Raw genomic sequence first — 10027 nt, 5'->3', positions numbered from 1 at the left:
GTGGTCAGTAGCTAGGCCTACTTGCGAATAGGACAGCCAGTCGTGTGGATATTGAGGCATTCTCAATCAATTGCAACTTTTGTAAAAGTTTGTGAGAATAATCCAATCCTGTACTAGTGTAGAGATAAAACATTAGAAATATATTAAAGCCTCCATTAGTACATTGAGATTGAACCACTGATCTCAGAGGGGAGATCAGTGGATTGAACAGGCCTAGCGTTGCTTCTCCCTGTCTGTGATGTTGAGGGCGCTGTTCGAGGTACAGCATTATTACATGTACCATTCCAGTCACTGGAGCTAAATCTTTTGCCAATTTACAAACGAACCATTCCCTGCTGGCCAGAATTACAAGCAGCGCTGCGCAGGCAGCGCAGCCTCACGGTCTTTCCGGTGCACAATGCATATCCTCTAAACCAGGGAAGTGTGAGAGACACCTCCCTGATCCAACCAGGGAGGCATCTATACTTGATCCAACTATATGGAGTTATCATGATAATAATATCTACAATACACCCTCAACTTTCCTATTTCTACTATTTTCCTCTGTATGTACCTTGAAAGAAAGGAAAATAAAAGCCGTTATATCCCCCAGAACATTTTGTTATGATTGGAGGCTCGAACCCTGCACCTCCTCACTGAGAGGGCAGTGCTAAGTCAACAAGACCAAGGCACCTCAACCATATTAGTGAAGTGTAGACAAACGAAGATGTGAATGGAATTTCAAAGGAGTTGGCAAATATTTTCCCCATTTACTCGTACGTTAGGTTTATCAGAGATCAACTTCAGCTGGCAATCGAACGGTTGGCTACAGAGAGAGAACTTTTACTATTAGAGCGCCATCTACTGGCCGTGGCCGAAGAGCGCGAACGAGCGCGGAAGGAGCGTCGATTTTCTGCCCGAGCGCTGCATGGTATACTTCAAGCCAAACTACAAGGTACCAAGGACACATTATTTCCCCCCTGAATGACGTAAATTACAGAAGAATAGACTAATAAATAACCAATCCCAACCCCGTCGAGAGAAAACAAATATTCAGCTGTCTGAATTGGTGTTTTGACGATGGTGATCGGCATTTTTCTAACACGTAATCAAAGCTCGTCTAAGAAATCAGCGTTTTGATGTTTCTTCCTCACTTTTGTGATGTCATGAAGTAGCAAGGCTTCACCCAAACATTTTATAAAACTAGTCACATTTGTGTCGACTTTTCAAACGACAGTAATTAGTGGTGATGAAGAAGGGACTGGAAAGAAGTATGTGAAATAAGCCTTATTGCAAATCGATTCCCGCTGCGTTTTTCAAGAGAGCGCAGAATTAACATTAAACCACTTTTATATTGATTGCATTTCTTAAACCCTCGCTGTAAGTCTAGATTATGCAGAACACTTGCGAATGCGTATCTCAAATAGAGTTAGTCAATTAACGTTTATAAAACACAGACAAAATACGAAATCTCTCATTTTTGAACAGTCTTGCAGGGGCGTCACCAGCTTTTTTTCAAGGGGGGTGCGTTTTGACACTAAATTTTTACGAGATTTTTTGGACAGACATTTGGAATAAATAGGAAGCTCTCAATGCCTAGACTTTTACTGTTTTTTTAGGGAAACCAAGCGGGGAAAGGGCACCGGCGTAGCTAGGATTTCATCTGGGGGGGGGGGGGGTTAGTATGCGAGGGAGCGAGCAAGGGTGGGGGGAGGGTGTGGAAGTGCCAGAGGGGGTTATTGTACCCCCTATAAATGGATTATGGAATGACGATGTGAAACGACAAATTACTGGCAGCGATATCAGGAGAATGGCATAACAACTACATGCGAGCGAGGGGAGCGAGCGAGCTTGAAAATTTTGACATTTTACAGTCCAAAAACTGCCGTTTGTAGCCATATTTTTTTTTTGCTTTGTAAATTAAGGGGGGGGGGGCGCACCGGGCGCAACTGGTGGCAATAATTGGCAGCAACATCAGGAGAATTGCATAATGATTGAATGCGAGCGAGCAAAGAGAGCGAGCTTGGAAATTTTGACATTTTACAGTCCCAAAACTGCCATTTGGAGCCATATTTTTTCGCTTTGGAAATAAAGGAGGGGTGGGGGCGCAACGGGCGCAACTGCCGGTAATTACTGGTAGCAACATCAGGAGAATTGCATAACAATTAAATGCGAGCGAGCGAGCGAGCGAGCGAGCTTGAAAATTTTGACATTCAACAGTCCAAAAACTGCCGTTTGTAGCCATATCTATTTGCTTTGGAAATTAAGGGGGGCGCACCGGGCGCAACTGCTGGCAATTACTGGCAGCAACATCAGGTTAAATGCGAGCGAGCGAAGAGAGCGAGCTTGAAAATTTTGACATTTCATAGTCCAAAAACTGCCATTTGGAGCCATATTTTTTCGCTTTGGAAATAAAGGAGGGGTGGGGGGCGCAACGGGCGCAACTGCCGGTAATTACTGGCAGCAACATCAGGAGAATTGCGTAACAATAATGCGAGCGAGCGAGCGAGCGAGCTTGACAATTTTGACATTTTACAGTAAAAAACAAACAAACTGCCGTTTGTAGCTATATTTCTTCGCTTTAGAATTTAAGGGGGCGCATCGGGCGCAACTGCTGGCAAATACTGGCAGCAATATCATGAGAGCATAATGATTACATTATGCTCTTTTACAGTCCAAAAACTGCCGTTCTTAGCCATATTTTTTCGCTTTGGAAATTAAGGGGGGAGGGGAACCGGGCGGAACTGCTGGCAACTACTGGCAGCAACATCAGGTGAATTACATAACAATTAAATGCGAGCGAACGGAGCGAGCGAGCTTGAAAATTTTGACGTTTTACAGTCCCCAAACTGCCGTTTGTAGCTATATTTTTTTCGCTTTGGAAATTAGGGGGGGGGGGGGCGCACCAGGCGCAACTGCCGGCCTTGAATTACTGGCAGCAGCTCCAGGAGAATGGCATTACGACTAAATGCGAGCGAGAGGAGCGAGCGAGCTTGAAAATTTTGACATTTTACTTTCCAAAAACTGCGGTTTGCAGCTATTTCATTTTATTTTTTCAATTTGGAAATTAAAGGGGGGGGGCGCCCGGTGCGCCCCTCCTCCTGGATCCGCCACTGGTAGTCAAGGGTGTGGGTTTATGTTCATGACTGGGGGAGGTATGACCAGCGATGTGGCGTCGAAGTGACCAAGCGGGTAAAGGATGTCCAAAATCTGCACTTTAGAGCATCCCCTAAACTAATTGTGCGTGTTTGTTTGTGTGTGTGTATTATATACATGGAAAAGTTAGGAATTAGCCCAGGTCAAGCCTTTTTATTGGCAATGCAAGACATTTTTATATAGTATGTAAAGCAACACTGCAAAATCAATGATCTAGCTTTGATATAACGAGCGTAAGGTACAAAGGTGTACATTCTACATCACATTGCGCAACATTGTAGCGACTCTTCGTTCGGATGTACTGAGTACACTGATGCGCACATCCTGCTTATATGCAGAATGCCAACCAGGAATCACAATCTTTTGTCGGGTCCGGGCTTTGTGAACAATGTTTCACACTATATACCTATTTAATTATGGTTAAAAGAAATCATAGAAAAATATCTTATATCTGGATCACCCTTTCATTCAAAAGCAGTTTACTAACACTTGAACTACTATTTCGGTAAATCTTTTTTTTTTTTTACCAGCGGATTGGGAGGGGGGCGCAACCCCCCCCCCCCCTCCGTAGTTACGCCACTGCTTTTGGGTGAAATAATTGGGCAGATTTCTTGAATTGTAACAAAAAAGCAAGAAAATCTTTTCATCGCGGGAATTATGATTATGTGGGATGGGGCAAATGGTGCGCTTGCCTTCCCAATATTTTTATGGGGGCAACATTTTTGATTTCTTTCAAAAGCAAGAAAATCTTCTCATTTCGGGAATTATTGATTATGGGGGGGGGGGGGCAAAACTAAAATATGCTTGCCCCTCCATTTTTTTTATTATTTTTTTTATGAGGCTAAGGCTCGCTCTTGGGCTGGCAATATGGATTGGTCAGAAGTAACGTACATAGACCCTACATACTTGTAAGTAGCACACGTACATGCAAACGTGTATAAGTGCTCCGTATCGTACGGATGTACAGTACGGTCGATAAATAGTAAACACTGTAGAATACTAATAGATATGTATAAAATCAATGCTGCCAGAACCAGGGGTGCGAATTGTTTTTGCCGACGATTGTGTGTGTGTGTGTGTGTGTGTGTGTGTGTGTGTGTGTGTGTGTGTGTGTGTGTGTGTCCCTGGTGCAGACTGATTTCTTTTTTTTTTTTAGGATCTGAAGGGGGGTGCGTTCGCACCCAACGCACCCCCCCTGGTGACGCCCATGGTCTTGCAAGAATGCAAGAGGTGAACACTGAATATCGATATGAATTATTTTGTCCACATGTTTGCGCAGACGATGTTACACACTGATTGGAAATGGTTACTAAAATTGATGTCACGTAATTTTCGATGATTAATCGCGTTGTTATGGAAGGAAGACCGTCCGACCCGGCGATATACAACGTCCTGGACGATGTCGACAACAATAACAATGAGATGTCGCTGTCCTCGTCGTCCGACCTGAACCCCGGCCGAGAATTTCATAGCAACGTCGTTCTAGAAGATCGTCTGCATCAGCACTTCCCAAAACTTCTGAATCGATCGCGGAGTTTGTCCAGTCTCGAGGATGCCAGGGACTTACAACAGGACATCAAAGTGAGTGAAAATGATATAGGTAGAGCGATTATAATGATATGCAGTGTACGTAATATGGTGCGGTACCCATCCACACGGGCCGCCACCCTGCGTAAAATGACTACAGTCGCACTGAACAAAATAAATACCCGCGGGACCGTGTGCAGTATTCCTGGAACTTGCACAGGGTTGATACCACAACCAAGCAAACTGAGGCGAAAACAGGCCAGTTTTTCTTTTCTTGAAAATCTTAAATTCATAGAAGTACATGTTAGGCTTTAGGTGTGATCACGCCCCCCCCCCCCCCCCCCCCCCCCCGCACATGGCTTTTACGTGCTTTGTCTATGGGGGTGCGGGGTGGCGAGGTGCGCCCCCCCCCCCCCCCCCCCCACCGCCCCTCCCATTTTTTTTTTTTTTTTTTTAGCGCACAACTAAATGACACCGTTGGCGTTTCACGCTGCGAAAGCCATAAAATTCGGCATCGGTCGCTAAACTTGTAATTCCATTAGAATGTGAAGCACCTTTCCTTGATGTGAGTAGAATTTCAGAGAATTTCATTGATGCATTATGTACAAAATAAAAAGACGCTTCTAATTATGGCGAAGTGCGGGTCACCAAAATATATAATAGGAAGGTAGATGGAGAAAGGGAAAGGGGGGGGGGGGGAGAGGAAAGAGATACCTCTTGTTACAATCACTTTTTACGCTTCAGTGATTTCTTAGCGAAGAGCTATGCTCGAGTAGTCAAACTCAAACCATCCTTTCTTGTTCATTTCATTTTCATTTCATTTCATTTCATTTCATTTATTTCCACAACTTGCACAACTGGTTAAAAAAAGAATGAACAATACAGGACAACATGTCAATCATAATATACAATACAGGGTGTGGAGGAAGAAGCAAAGGCCATTGACCTGTCAAGGCTTCTCCCTAGTAAACAGCAACAATTATGACACAATACAAAAAAAAGAACAAAACAAATCAAAACAAATCAAAACAAGACAAAACGAAAACTACTGATATGTACGTATATTAGCATAAAGGAAATTATTACAGGAAGGCATTGTGTTTTCATCGACCTGTTTACTTTCATTGCAATTGAAAATGCTTAATTTACCACAGATGCTCAATTGTAGATCAGAGATAGATTCGTAAATAGACGAGGGAATAGAAGGAAAGATGATCACAGAAAAGAGCAAGGTATGACGATAGTAAGATAATGTGTAGGTAGATGAATATAAGTAAATGAGCGTACCAATCAAAAGATGACTAAGTCGGATATGATATTATAAAGATAGGACACAGACTTGGCAGATAGAGGTCAATCGATTAGCATTTATATAGATAGAAAAAAAGGCAAAATGGATGCACAAGGGACAGGTGGTGGTGTATATAGATAAATAAAGACAATTCGTGTGATGACAGGAAATTTAGAATATTTTATCAATGGGCCCCACGTAGTGAAAAAGGAGGTCCAATACCGACGACTATACTCAAGCAATAACTGTGGATAAAATTCTTAGATATCAAGCCATTTTATATAAACTAACATAATTCTCCGCTAATCTTGTCAGCTTCAACAGGCGACGCTTGACTGTCTCTACCTCAAAGTGGAGTCGATGGTCTACTCCAGGTCCTTTCCGAAACCGACGAATCCGAGTTCGACCAGCAGGACTCCAAGAGCATCGTCGAGGAAGGCGTCGGAGGAAAAGAGTCGGAAAAGAAAACAGACGCCATTCTCGGCCTTGACGTCGAAACCATCGTCGAAGAACTCGCGCGACGGTGGTCGTCACCCAACCGCGACTTCCGTCGACAATATCTTCCGCGACGTCATCTTCCAGACGCCGACGTCTCTGGAGAGTCGACCGTTGTCACGCACGGCATCGACGACAGATGAGTTTCACTACGTGACGATCGAAATTGTGGATGCCTCAAGGAATTGATGATTACATAACATTCATTGATTAACTCCCTCCCACATGAACATTGCTTCTATACAGACCTATGGACAGGATACGGATTCTAGTCATACATTTACGCCACTGTACCAAGGCGTAGTTGAATTTCAGATTCGTCACTCTGTGATCGATGTGTGTGATTAAAAGAAACTTAGAATTTCAAATTACCTTTTTACAGGGTCGATTACTGGTGTTTTTTTGTCTTTTGAATTGTGTTCATGTCCATCTGTAAATAGAAGGTAAGATGACCTGCATTTCCATATTAACTTAAGGATATTTTTCAAGCAATATGATATTTGGCTTTACGTTTACTCAAGCGACCTGGGACACTGTGTTCTGTCCAGCAGGAGTTTAAAAATCCCCAAAATGACTCTTGTGATTACCGAACAGTGACCATTTTGTCTTTCATGTAAGCTCACTCATGCATCACACTACAAATCATTCTCATCGTCACACAGAAACTTGTCAATGTTGTAGAAGTACCCCAGAGACAAATTATTTCGCTCAAAACCTTTCCCTTCAAAAGTCGCGCTATTTTGAATGGGGGAGGGGGGGGGGGGTGGGAGAAGGTTTTTTTTTTGTTGTTGTTGTTGTTGTTGTTGTTCTGTGCATATCCTTTCAAGTTTCACAGAATCAGGTAACGCAGATGCTGCTTTGTTTTGTTCCACAAATTTAAAAAAACAAAACAAAAACTGACTAATCCTGAGACTAATGTAATCTTGAAATTTGCCTTCGATGCCACCACATGTATCGGGTTGCTCCTAAAAGTGACAAATTTTGCTTTGTGTCAGTGATCTATAAAGAAAAAGAAAAAGAAACATTTACTTTTTAACATCTGTTCCGTCAGCGTTCACGGTTGATATTTCACGCTAATATTAATACATCACTGCAGAGCGGTGTATGCAAAGAGATTTTATAGGGGTGAAATCTCTTCGGATGTATGTTATTTCTGTCTATACATCCGACTCCTGCTGTCCTATGATTGTTGAAAATCCTATAATTATTTCAATGTCATCTCTGTACATCTGCTCTTTTTTTTGTACAGATATATATTATTACTGCACAAACATATTTGCTCCAGCTATTACTGTTGACATTTTCAATCGATGGGAAGGGATAATGTTTTGATCATCTTTGGGACAAAGTCTTAATGCAGATTTGTTTGGTATTGGTATCGCTATTATTTCAAAGGTATTTGGGGCATGCGCGCGTGGCCATAGAAACACGAATTCATTGTCGTCTGCAAATACGATAAAACACACTGATCAACCCGCGTGTAGTGGTTGAAAGTAATTTTATGTGATACTTTGTGTGTGCGTGTATGAATAGGCTTATGTATTTATTCGTGTGTGTGTGTGTGTGTGTGTGTGTGTGTGTGTGTGTGCGTGTATATGTGTGTTTCGACAGAGGGGGATATGTCGGTGATCGATAGCATGATATTATTAATGACGTCTTGCCCTCTTTGGTATATCGATTGATCGATACCACCTGTCACGATCACACGGAGAGGTCTTGATCTTTTTCCCGCCAATTTGAGAGGGTATCAGACGAGGGGGCCGCCATCCTGTAATGAATCACAAGCAGCTTTGTGCTTTCTGCATTCTTTACACGCAGCAGCGTCTCCATTGCTTCTCTTCTTGCGCCTCTAGCTCCTTGCGTCCAAACAACCACACACCTGTGGTTTAACATAATCATATAGTACTGGTTCGTTTTAATTTTGATTATGACGTAGTCATTATTATCATGAAAACTTCTCCCGTTTTTTGTAAATGACAAAGGACGAACTTACCGTACATTTCATATAACATAATTATAATAACGTACATATTGTATTACGCTTGTTTGATTTAAAAAAAAGGGTACGTATTTTATTTTTTTTTTGGAAATATAGATAATTTGTAAAAAATGAAAATCTCTCATAACACATCCTTACCCCTCTGCTTTAATGAAATCTTGCTTTCAACATAAAATAACATAATATATATAGGAATACATCTAGATTCACAGACAACTATAAATGAAAATTGTAGTTCAATTCTGTTCCATACTTAGATTCACCTTATTCCATATCTGAATTTACTTCATTCATTGAAAGCGGATATAGAAATATTGCTGATTTTTGAAAATATTTGAAACATCATAAAAATTCCGTAATTTATATCGATTCTTGATAAAACTACTCTCTTGATCATCTGATTTTATGTACTCTTTTCAACAAAGCTAGCTTGGACATCGTGATGAATTGCACTTTGATCTAGTCAATCCCGATATTTTATCAAATATTCATCGAATCGGCTCCTCTCGCTGGGTGTACTGCACTTCCATACTTGGCGCAGTCAAACACCAGTATGGCAAATGCATACGAGAAACTATATTATGCATTGAGGGTCATTTGCTGATTGGAAAAAAAAGAGCCATATGCAATATAATAGTGAAAATGCCAACAATGTCGCACATCGCAGAATAGATGTCCTTGACTAATCTACCGATTGTGCAGATTCATTGAATACGATGTTCAGTGGCGGATCGGGGGGGGGGGGGGGGGCGCCAGTGGGACGCACCGGGCGCGCGCCCTCTTTGATTTTTCTTAAAACAAAAGAAACGAAGAGAAAAAATGAAATGGGGCGCTTGCGCCCCTCTTTATTTTGTATTGTAGTGAAGCTTTTTATTTTTCTTCTTCTTTTGCTTGTCAGCCGATGAAACCCGGAAGTGGTACAAGAAACTGCACGAGAGCCCCCTCCCCCCACCCCCCATTATTTTTGTCAACTGACTAAACCCGGAAGTGGCACCAGAAATATTTTTGCTCACCCCTTTATAGAATTCCTGGATCCGCCCTTGATGTTGTCAGCCCTTGACTTATGATACATGTACCTCCTTCAGAAGGCAAGGGAAATAAAATGTTGGTAACAAGTCAAAGAAATGTGTAATTTTCAACCTGCATGAAAAATTAAGTTTGGTTAAATTCTCTCTATATCTTTGTAATGTTGTCTTACTGTGCCATCATGAACTGTTATAGTTTTGGAGGAATGTGTTCTTTTCATAAAGAGATTAAGTTTTGTTAAATTCTCTTTACATTTTCTTTATAGTGTGAATGTTTTATTAAAGTTTATAGTGCTGAAATCGGCTTCTCTCAAAGGCTGCTTGAATGCAATATGGCGTAATCAGACACCCACAAGCGCGCAAGGGAGACAGAAAAAAAGTATAGTTATGATCTGCAATTTAAGGTTATAGCTGCATGATTAGAACAAAAGAGCGATGAAAACGCATACAATTTTTTTTCACATCAGAAAAAAAAATACGATGTCCTCAACTGATGTTTTAATATTGCAGCTTCATCAAATATGGATGGTTTCATGGAAATTCAGCTTTTTTTGG

Source organism: Diadema antillarum, unplaced genomic scaffold (assembly GCF_040938485.1).
Source record: "Diadema antillarum isolate AM-2024a unplaced genomic scaffold, OU_Dant_1.0 seq00001041_RagTag, whole genome shotgun sequence".
NCBI lineage: Eukaryota > Metazoa > Echinodermata > Echinoidea > Diadematoida > Diadematidae > Diadema > Diadema antillarum.
The sequence above is the reverse complement of the archived record's forward strand: the minus strand, read 5'-3'. Positions refer to the sequence as shown.